Genomic DNA, 9,998 nt, shown 5'->3' with positions numbered 1-9,998 from the left:
CACCATCCCAAGGAACTAGAATTCTGTGGAACACACTCAAACAAAGCTTTTGGATTTCCACCCAATCCTTTGAAGGCCTGAATGGAACAAAAAGCCTGAGTAAGGGAGAACTAACTCTCTCTGTCTCATGGTGTTCCGACTCTGGACTTCAACTTGTACTGGAACTTACACCATTGTCTCCCCCAGGGTCTCCAGCCTCCTGACTCCATATCTTGGAACTTCTCAGCCTCCATAATTGTGGAGAAATGTATCATTAGGAATTGCCAATTCCATAAAATAAATCAAACATAGGCCTATTTATATACATTTGTATTTATTTATACATATATGTATAAATATTCATTCATATATGTATGCATATTTATATTTATTTCTATATACATAAAAAATAGATGTACATACATACATATCTATCTATTTATCTATCTATCTATCTATCTATCTATCTATCTATCTCTCCTGTTGTTCTGTTTCCCTGGAGAAACCTAACTAGTATAGATTTGGGTACAGATTTTTGGCAGGATGGTCCACCTCATAATTCTTAGACTGCTTTGTGAATGAATAGCTATGACCTCAAGTCTTTCACGTGAATCCCCTGCTCTAGAATAAAGCCATCATCTCATTCCTTGGTGAGATGGAGTTCTTTGTTCTAGGAAACATGCAAATTGTACGTTCACTAGGAACACTAGAAATTCTGATGGGAAAAAGTCCAAATAGTGGAAACACTGATACAGTCATTACAGTTAGTTTTCAGGCTAATTTTATTGCAGATTTTTTTTTGAATATGTTTCTTGACTTTGCCCATAATCCTTACGAGTTAAGCGCTTACAGGAAATCAGCTTCTGGCCCTTTAATGAATCAACAGTGCACCACCAAATATTGGTGGTATTTATTTTGAGATCTTAATGAGACAAGATAAGCACAGAGATATTTGCTTTCGGGAAAAATCGCACTCTCGTGTGTTAGGGGGACAGGACTTTTGTTAATTTAATAGCTTTCTCCTGACTGCCTTATTTACTCCTACCACAAATCTAAATCTATGCATAGGGTTTAAATATTGCCCCCCTGGCTATTTAATACACAGTCAATTGTGTATTTTTAATTAGGAGATTTTCAGAGTGCTTCATACCATTTTACTCTTGCAGCTAAACAACAGAGGGTGTGGCCTTTCCACAAAGAATGACTTTCTGTAATTCCTATCCAAGGAAAGACATGAAGACAGGAAGAAAAGAAAGAGCTGTGCCTCTCTGACTTGAGGGAATGTCAAGCTTAAAAGATAAGAATCTCTTCCAAGAACTTTAAAAAGATGTATGCTAACTACATGATACAGTGTTAGGCTACAGCCGGGCGGATTACTTGGTCACAGAGCTGGTGGACCAATCTCCCTTCCTGGATGCTTCCTACTTCCCCTACCAAACACTGCTGCAAAAACGGGCTGCTGCGTTGTTGTCATGTGGGCAATACTCCATCTAGTGGTTAACAGGACAATTGCAAAAATACCTTCACAGATCACATGCCAAACTATTCCAAAACTGGCTTTTAGACCCAAGTTGTCTGTGCCAGTGGTTCTCAGACTTTGCTACACCATAAAAAATCAATAGGGGAGCTTGTAAGAATCTGATGCCCAGGCTATCCACCAAACCAATTAAATCATAATCTGGGAGGACACCTGGTTGGCTCAGCGGTTGAGCGGCTGCCTTTGGCTCAGGGTGTGATCCCGGGGTCCTGGGATGAGTCCTGCATCAGGCTCTCCGCCGGGAGCCCGCTTCTCCCTTTGTCTATGTCTCTGCCTTTCTCTCTCTGTCTCTCATGAATAAATACATTAAATCTTTAAAAAAATAACAATCTGGGAAGGGGTGGTGGGAGGAACCTGGGCATCCGCATTTTAAAAACTCTCCAGATGATTCTAGCGAGAGAATCAGTGATCTTGCAACCAAAGGAATGTGTTAAAATGCAGAAAAACTTCCCACACTTCTTTCAGACTATACAGTTCATAAAAATATTTCCTGTATAGTGGTCTCCTTTCTTCTTCTTCTGCTTCTTTTCTCCCACCCTTTCTTCTTTCTTTCTTTTTCTTTCTTTCTTTCCTCCTCCTTCTTTAAAATTGGATCATTAAAAAAAAAAAAAAATGGGATCAACATACAGAACACCAGAGAGGTTACAAACAGAATTGAATCCGAGGGCTTGGATTCCAATCCCATCTCCATTACATGTCTGCTCTGTGATCTTTTGGTGCTACCGCTTCCCCATCAACAAACGAGGACTGATAGGAGCCCAACCTCAGTCACACTGGATGTTTCCAGGAATAAACAAATACCTGTGAATCACTTGGAACTGACCCTACTGCATAATAAATGTTATTTAAATGCATATCATTAAGAGTCTATAACATTACTTTGCAACTTGCTTTTTCTTTTTAAAAAATATATTTTTTTATTTGATACAGAGAAAGCAGGAGCAAGGGGAGCAGTAGAGGGAGAGGGACACGTAGGCTTCCTGCTGAGCAGGGAGCCGGATGTGGGGTTCGATCTCAGGACCCCGAGAACACCATCTGAGCCCAAGGCAGACACCCAACTACCTGAGCCACCCAGGGGCCCCTGCAACTTGCTTTTTCAACCTAAAGCTGTTATGGGTACCTCGTATTGTACGCACAATAGATCTTACGTAGCTGCAAAAAACCATCTGTGAACATATGTCCTCGGAAATACATCATCCACCAAATGGAAATGCTGGGTTCAATGGTATAAAGGTTTGACATTTTAACTGATGTTACCAATGAGTTTCCTTTACTGAAAGGAAGGAATTTGCCCTCCCACTAGCGTTGTATAAGATTGTCTGTTTCCTCTACAAGCCTTATAATTCTTGCCAATGTAATTGGTAAAAAATGCTATCTTGGTGATATAAGTTGTAGTTTCCTGTCTAGAAGAGAGTGAAGAGATCTTTTTAAATGTTTACTGGTTATTTTCATTTCAGTTTCTCTGTATTGCCTGGTCATACCCTTTGCTCATGTTTCTATTGAGTTGAGGTTTTGTTTTTGTTTTTGTTTTTCTCTTTAAATCAGCAAGATCACTTTGTATATTCTGGATATTAACTCATTAGTAAAAAAAAATTGCAAATATTTTCCATTTTGTTTTTGCATTTTAACTTTCTATAGTTGAACTTGTTAGTCTTCCTCCTTTTGGATTCTAGATTCCCTGTGTTGTATAAGTCTCTCTTCCTTCCCAATCTTGAGGCGATGTAAACTTTCTCCTAACATTTTTTCCTTTTTTTTTTTTTTTTGGTTTATGTTTTTCATTTCACACTTTAATCCATTCATTATGATTTTGGATTAATAACCAATTATGTTAATAGCACTAATTAAATAAGCTATCTTTTCGCCACTGGACAAAAAAGCTGTTTTTACCATGTGTTAAATACATCCTCAGATCTTTTGGACTTTCTGGTATTCTGATCTGTAAGCTTATTTATAAACTAAACCATATAGTTTAAAAAATTATTACATTACCATTGTAGAACATTTTATATCTGGTAAAGCAATTTTACCTTGATATTCTTTTTTGAAATTAAAGAAAAAAATCTTTAAAAAAATTTTTTAAAAATTTATTTATGGCAGACACTGAGAGAAAGGCAGAGGTATAGGCAGAGGGAGAAGCAGGCTCCATGCAGGGAGCCCAACGTGGGACTCCATCCCGGGTCTCCAGGATCACACCCCGGGCGGAAGGCGGCGCCAAACCGCTGGGCGACCCGGCTGCCCAAGAAAAAAAAAAAAAACCTTTTTTTAAAAAGTTGTCAATTCTATGGGGTGCCTGGGCAGCTTACTTGGTTAAGTGGCTACCTTTGCCTCAAGTCATGATCCTGGGGTCCTGGGATCGAGCCCTGAGTTGGATTCCCTGCTCAGTCGGGAGTCTGCTTCTCCCTCTGTCCTTTCTCTCACTAGTGGTCTTTCTCACTGGCTCTCTCTCTCTCTCTCTCTCTCTCTCTCTCTCACAAATAAAGAAATTAAAATCTTTATAAAAATAATAAAACACGAAAAAGTTGTCAATTCTAAAACATTTAGAATTTCTTCATTATAAGTGCTAAAATGCTTTTTTGGTACAGCTCTAAGAAGACACATTGATATTCTGACAGGAAGTAATTTAAAGTAAATATTTATTTGAAAATAATTGGCACTCGTATGATGATCAATTCTTCCCATCTGACGATATGCTGTGCCTCGCTATTTATTCAAATACTGTTTCTATGTCTTTAACAAAATGTTATGTCTTTCTTCAGGGAGGGTCTCATAATTTTTGGCAAATTTTTATAATGAAATAAGATAATGCCCACAAAGCATACAGTAACTATTTTTAAGGGTTAGCTATTATTATTGTTGCTGTTACTTTTACTATATTTATTTATAATCATTAAATAAAATTATAGAAAAGACAAAGCTTAAAAAATTCCATACTGATGAACTCACATGGGTCAATATTGTAAAAATGTCAGTTCTCTCCAAAACTGATCAATAGACTCAATGCAATCTCAATAAAAGTTCCAGAATTTGTGTATATTGGGTCACAAGTTGATTGTAAAATTTGTATAGCAATACAACATGCCAAAAACAGGCAATCTAATCTTGAATAAAAAGAACAAAGTAAGAGGACTTACACTACAGGATGTCCAGTTTGGTATGAAGCTCAGTCATTAAGACAATGTGTCACTGGAGCACAATTAGACAAATACTCAGTAGACCAGAATAGAGAGTCTAGAAGTACACATACATGCTCAATTTATGACAAAGGTGACGCTTTTGTCATCAGAGCAAGGAAAGGATGATCTTTTCAGTAAATAGTGCTGAGTCAACTGAAAGTCAATATGGACAAAATTTATGTTGATCTCTATAAACACACTATGCAAAATCAATTCTAAATGGATTGTAAATCTAAATGTGAAAGGTAAAAACAACAAAGCATATAAAAGATAACATAGGAGAATATCTTCATGATCTTGGGATAGGCAAAATTTCTTATACAAGACACAAAAAAAACCCATGAAATCTGAAGTAAAAGATTGATAAACTGACCTATATTAAGAACCTTTGTTCAGCAAAGGATACTGTTAGTTGGTTCAAGATAAGATCAATCAATGTAATACATCATATTAGAATTAAATAGGCTAGAATAAAAAATATACTCATCTCAATAGATACAGAAAAATCATTTGACAAAATCCAACATTGCTTCATGATAAAAACGATCAACAGACTAGGAATAGAAGGGAACTTCCTCGATCTGATAAAAGCATTTATGAAAACCCCACAACTAATATATAATTAAGGTAGAAAGGCTGAATGGTGAAATGGTGAAATATCTAACATTCTTCTAAGGTTAAGGACAAGGCAGGGATATCTACTCCCACCCCTTCTATTTAACATTGTTTTAGGAGTTCTAGTCAGGACAATTATGTAGGAAAGTAAAATAAAAGGCATCCAGACTGGAAAGAAAGAAGTAAAACTATCTCTTTTTGCAGATGACATGACCTTGTATATAGGAAATTTTAAGTAATCTATGTTAAAGGAATCTACTAGAAGTAATAAATGAGCTTGGCAAGGTTGCAGGATATAAGATCAATATACAAACATAAGTTGAATTTCTATGTATTAGCAATTTCTATGTACTAGTAATGACTAATCTGGAAATAAAATTAGGAAAACAACTCCACTTACAATAGCATCACAGGAAATAACATACTTAAGAATAAATTTAACAGAGGTACAAGATTTACATACTAAAAACTATAAAATGCTGTTGAAAGAAATTAAAGAAGACCTAAATAAATAGAAAGACATCCCATATTCATGGATTGGAACATACAATATTGTTAAGATAGCAATACTCCTCAAGCTGTTCAACAGATTCAATATAATCCCTATCAAAATCCCAGATGCTTTTTCTGCAGCAATTGACAGGCTGATCCTAAAATTGATATAGAAATGCAAGGAACCCAGAATAGCCTTTACAATTTTGAAAAAAATGATGTACACTTTCTAATTTCAAAACTTAATGCAAAGTTACAGCAATCAAGACAATGTGGTACTGGCATAAGGATAGCCATACAGATCAATGGAATAGAATTCAGAGTAAAAAAATAAACCCTTCATTTATGGTCAGTTGATTTTGACAAGGATGGCAAGGCAATTCAGTAAGAGAAAGAAGAGTCTTTTAAACAAATAGTGCTGGGACAACTGAATGTCCACATTTAAAGAAATGAAATCAAACCCCTACCTCACACCATACCCAAAATTCACTCCATGTGGATGGTAGACCAAAGCTGAAAGTCAAAACTGTAAAACTCTTAGAAGAAAACGTAGGTGCAAACTCATATAGCCCTCGATTAGGCAATGGTTTCTTAGCTAGAACACCAAAACCACAAGCAATCAAAGAAAGCAATAGATAAATTAGATTTCATCAAAATTAAAAATCTTGTAATCCAGAGAACGCTATCAACAGAGTGAGAAGACAACCCACAGAAAGGGAGAAAATATTTGCAAATCATATATGTGATGAAGGACTTATGTCCAGAATATAGTGACTTTTATTACTCGATGATTTTTTAAAAATCCAATTTAAAAATGAGCAGAGGATTTGAATAAACATTTCTCCAAGGAAGCTATACAAAAGGCCAGAAAGTATATGAAAAGATGCTAAAATAATTTGTCATTAGGAAAAGGCATATCAAAACCACAATAAAATACCACTTCATATCCTCTATGATGGCATAACCAAAAAGACAGACAATAAGTAAGTGTTGGCAAGAATGTGGGGAAATGGGAACTCTCATATCTTACTAGTGGGAATGTAAAACAATGTACTGTTTTTGAGAAGTTTGGCCATTCCTCAAAAAGTTAAACATAGAGTTACCATATAACCTAGAAATTCCACTCCTAGTTTTAAATCCAAGAGAATTGATAACATATGTTCACACAAAATTTGTACACAATTGTTCATAACAGCATTATTCATAATAACCAAATCGTGGAAACAACGTAAATGTCCATCAATTGATGAATTGATGAACAAAATCTGTTTTATTTATACAATGGAGTAGTATTTAGCCATAGAAAGAGATGAAGTGCCTAACTCTATAACATGGATGAACCGTGAAAACACTTTGTTCTTTGTTAAGAATCCAGACACAAAAGAAGCATATTGTATGATTCTCTTTTATAGGAAGTGTTCAGAATAGGCAAAAAATAGAGTAGTGATTGCCAAGAGGGAATAAGAAATTTCTTATGGGTTGATGAAATGGGGTTTCTTTTGGGAATGAGGTTTCTTTTGGGCTAATGAAAACATTCTGGAATTAGATACTGGTGATAAATACACAACCTTGCACTGAAATGTACACTTTAAATAGGTGTGTTTTATGGTATGCAAATTACATCTCAACTTTAAAGAGACACCAGTAAGGAGGGGAAGAGGAAGACCTGGAGTAGGAGAAGATATTTGCAACACATATAACCAGAGAGGTATAACCATAGATACAATAGAGAGGACTGATATCTAGAATATGTAAAAGAGAAAGAAGAGGTAATCAATGAGCAACACACACACAACCTTACAGAAAAAACGGACAAAAGATGTAAACAGACATGTCACAAAAGAGTAGCCAATAAATATATCAAAAATCACCAGCAATCACAACATATAACTCTAACCCTAAAACTACAGTCAACCCAAAACCTAAACCCTTACACTTATACACCTGTTATAATGACTACAATTGAAAATGTTGAAAAACTCCTGGGACATTACTCTTTTTATCACTCCCATAGGGAACCACAGCTCTGACTTCCAACCCCGTAGCTTACTTTTGTTTGTTTTTGAATTGCATATTTGTTTGAGTATGGCTTCTTTGGCTCAACATTATGTTTGTAAAACTAATCCATGCTGCTGCGTGCAGCAACAGGTCATTCATTTTGGTTGCTGTATTCTATTACCTTGTATGAACAGATCTCAATGTACTTACGTATTATTTCTGTTGCTGAGTCTTTGGGTTGTCTCCAGTTCTTGGTTTTTACAAATTAACACTGCTATGTGGAATGAAAGAAATCAGATATGTACGAATGTTTAGTCTGTGATTCTGTTATACTGGCTACACCAGTCTATGGTTTTAAAGAAGGGAGAGGCTGGTGCCTGGGAGGGGAGATGAGGGAGGCTCCTAGGTGCTGGTTGTCTTCTATTTCTTCATCTTGATACTGGAACCGGGTGTGTTCATGGTGTGATAATGTGAGTAGTGTGCAATTAGGATTTGTGCTCTTCTACACTTCATTTAAAGCCTGCTTCAAGTGGTGCCTGAGTGGCTCAGTTGGTTAAGCATCTGACTCTTGATTTTGGCTCAGGTCATGGTCTCAGGGTTGTGAGATTGAGCCCTGCATTGGGCTCCATGCTGGGTGTGGACCCTGCTTAAGATTCTCTCTCTCTCTCTCTCTCCTTCTGCCCCTCTCCTCCCACTCTCTCTGAAAAAATAAAGTTAAAAAATAATAAAACCCACTTCAAAAACACAAAATTCACTTGGAACCCAATTGAGCAATATATTTCTTTTGCTACCCATAAGTTACTAAAGCTGCTTTATGAAAATGAGTAAGCTGGAGCTTCTCCAGACAGAGGCCAGCCCTACAGGTATTTCTCTTGGGTATTTATAGGGTTGAGTTTTCCTGCTAGGTTACCATGCCTTTTGGTTTTAGTTCCTGGATATCCTATGTTCCCTTGATTCACCAGCTATATATAGTACTTCCTTGGATCTTCACCCCATTCTCAAAGTTGGTGGTGGTAGCTTTTCTACCCTTGACTGTAAGTACTAAGAGCTGATAGTATGAATAGCAGTAGAATCCATTCATTTATGGACTTCTTTTACTGTAAGTAAGTAAATTGTTAGCAGTGATGCAGAACTGGGTGCCATGGTCATAAGAAAAATAGTCATGCAATGGAATATTACTTAGCCATCAAAAAAGAATGAAACCTTGCCATTTGTAATGAGGTGGATAGACCTAGAGGGTATTGTGCTAAATGAAATAAGTCAGTCAGAAAAAGACAAATATCACATGATTTTTTTACTAATATGTGGAATTTAAGAAACAAAACAGATAAACATGAGGGGAGGGAAGGAAAAATAAGACGAAATGAGAGAGGCAAACCATAAGAGACTCAACTATAGGGAGCAAACTGAGGGTTATTGGAGGGGAGGTGGGTGGGAGATGGAGTAACTGAGTGATGGGCATTAAGGAGGATACATGATGTGATGAGCCCTGGGTGTTATATGCAACTGATGAATCACTGAACTCTACATCTGAAACTAAAAATATACTATATGTTAATTGATTGGTTTTAAATTTAAAAAGTATTCATTCATTAATTGTCCTCATTTCTGTCATATAACTTAAATAAAGATACTTGTTACATTATAAATCGCTAGATAAATCAGAATGAAACGCCACATGGCAGTATTATTTCAACAGGCCCTGAACAACCACACTGGTGGAACATATCAGAAAAACTAATGACTTGGGGCTCCTGGGTGGCTCAGCAGTTGAGTGTCTCCCTTCAGCTCAGAGTGTAATCCTGGAGTCCCAGGATCAAGTCCCACATCAGGCTCCCTGCGGGGAACCTGCTTCCTCCCTCTACCTATGTCTCTACCTCTCTCTCTGTCTCTCATGAATAAATAAATGAAATCTAAAAAGAAAAAGAAAAGAAAAGCTAATGACTTTACACATGTACTTTACTCTATCCATATCTCCACTTGGCTTTCTGATAACCACAGTATTAGTTATATACTATGTATTTTCATTTATTAGGATTTTTTTTTAACAGTGAACCAGAAACCTGACACATGCGCCTAAATTCAATGCCTTTCAGAAGATGAGAAAATTGCTTGGAAATTGATATTTAGTTGATATTTAATAATGCCTATTAAATTGATATTTCATAATACAACCAAGTCTCACTTGTCTCTAGTGGGGGTGT

This window comes from Vulpes lagopus, chromosome 4 (genome assembly GCF_018345385.1).
Source record: "Vulpes lagopus strain Blue_001 chromosome 4, ASM1834538v1, whole genome shotgun sequence".
NCBI classification, from domain to species: domain Eukaryota; kingdom Metazoa; phylum Chordata; class Mammalia; order Carnivora; family Canidae; genus Vulpes; species Vulpes lagopus.
Note: the sequence above shows the minus strand (reverse complement) of the source record.